Source organism: Lathyrus oleraceus, chromosome 7 (genome assembly GCF_024323335.1).
Source record: "Lathyrus oleraceus cultivar Zhongwan6 chromosome 7, CAAS_Psat_ZW6_1.0, whole genome shotgun sequence".
In the NCBI taxonomy this organism is placed as follows: domain Eukaryota; kingdom Viridiplantae; phylum Streptophyta; class Magnoliopsida; order Fabales; family Fabaceae; genus Lathyrus; species Lathyrus oleraceus.
Genome location: NC_066585.1, coordinates 64,423,130 through 64,424,620, shown reverse-complemented (window position 1 = coordinate 64,424,620; position 1,491 = coordinate 64,423,130). Strand labels below are relative to the sequence as shown.

The 1,491-nt window shown below is 39.4% G+C and overlaps 1 non-coding gene across 1 annotated transcript; it reads left to right on the top strand.

Annotated features, from left to right (window-relative positions):
* The first annotated feature begins 1,091 nt into the window (after window positions 1–1,091).
* On the top strand, window positions 1,092–1,198 carry LOC127108722 (small nucleolar RNA R71). The gene has a single exon (XR_007796241.1). It is a non-coding gene; the product is annotated as a small nucleolar RNA R71 (small nucleolar RNA).
* Window positions 1,199–1,491: the final 293 nt, after the last annotated feature.

The window sequence follows — 1,491 nt, the reverse complement described above, 5'->3', positions numbered from 1 at the left end:
AATTGCAGACGCAGGTGAATAAGGAAGAGGAATTGTTGAACTTGATGGTTTGTGATGTACAAGAAAGAGGAATTGTTGAACTTGTTGAAAGCACATGAAGAATGACTGATGCGTGGTTTTCGCAAGTATACGGACGCGTCAGAGTAATATAAAAGATTGTCGAATCCACAGAGACCAAGTGTCAATCTATCGTTATCTATTGTTATGGTGTTTATCTAAGGTAATCGAATAGGGATTTTTAGAGTGTGCGATGAAAAGTAAAGTATTAAATAAAGTTCAATTAATAAAGACAGGTTCGAATGTAATTCACATAATCAATTAATAATCCAAGTACTTGCTAATAGAGCTACTTATGGGCAATGTTTCCTACTTTGAAAAGAACTAATTTAACAGGAACTGTCACTTTCGCGTATTCAGAACCGAGTTGTACTCCCTAATTGGGTAATCAGTTCGTTAACATGAATGTTTTGGTTTATGAACTCTTTGTTTTGTTGGGTTTAAGCAGTGATAAAGTTTTCCATAATTTTCTCAAGGCTCGGCTTTGGTGGTACAGGTTGCATAGGTTGATTTGATCTTCGGGCTTGGTAACATGATTGTCTCGGAGGTGCATTATTTTGGATAGGGTTATTGTTTTTATAGGAGAAGTTCGGGTGATTCCTCCATCCAAGGTTATAGGTATTCGAATATGGGTTCCCTTGGGTGTAGTTCACTTGCTCAGATTGGGTTTCATTTAATAGACTATATCTGCAGATTGGTGTCCTTTGGTTTCACATATCTCACAATCCGACGAAACTGCGGCTGTAGTATTTGGGTTTATGCATATATGCTCAACCTTAAGGGCTAATGCGTCCATTTTAGCTTGTATCATGTCTATAGAGCTTAGTTCATGTACTCCTCCTTGGACTTCCTTCTTCTCAACTGTCGCTCGTTCGACTCCCCATGATTGATGGTTTTGAGCCATATCTTCGATGAGGGCACTAGCTTCAGGACAAGGTTTGTTCATCAGAGCGTCGCCTGCGGCAGCGTCGATGGTCATCTTAGTGTTATAGTGAAGTCCATTATAGAAGGTTTGAATGATTAACCAATTTTCTAAGCCATGATGTGGGCATGCTCTTAACAACTCTTTATATCTCTCCCAAGCTTCGAACAACGATTTTCCTTGGTTCTGGGTAAATCTAGTTATATGGTTTCAAAGAACGGCGGTCTTACTTGGGGGAAAGTATCTAGCAAGGAATACTCTTCTAAGGTTATCCCAAGTCGTAATGGAATTGGGTGGAAGGGAATCTAACCATGATAGGGCTTTATCTCTGAGGGAAAAAGGGAATAATCTTAAACGGATTGCCTCAGGGGAAACTCCATTGGTTTTAAAAGTGTCTGCTAATTGGAGAAAGATTTTTAAATGTTGGTTTGGGTTCTCAGTAGCGAGACCTGCAAATTGTCTCTGTTGCACTAGTTGCAATAGGGAGGGTTTAAGTTCGAAATTATTAGCTG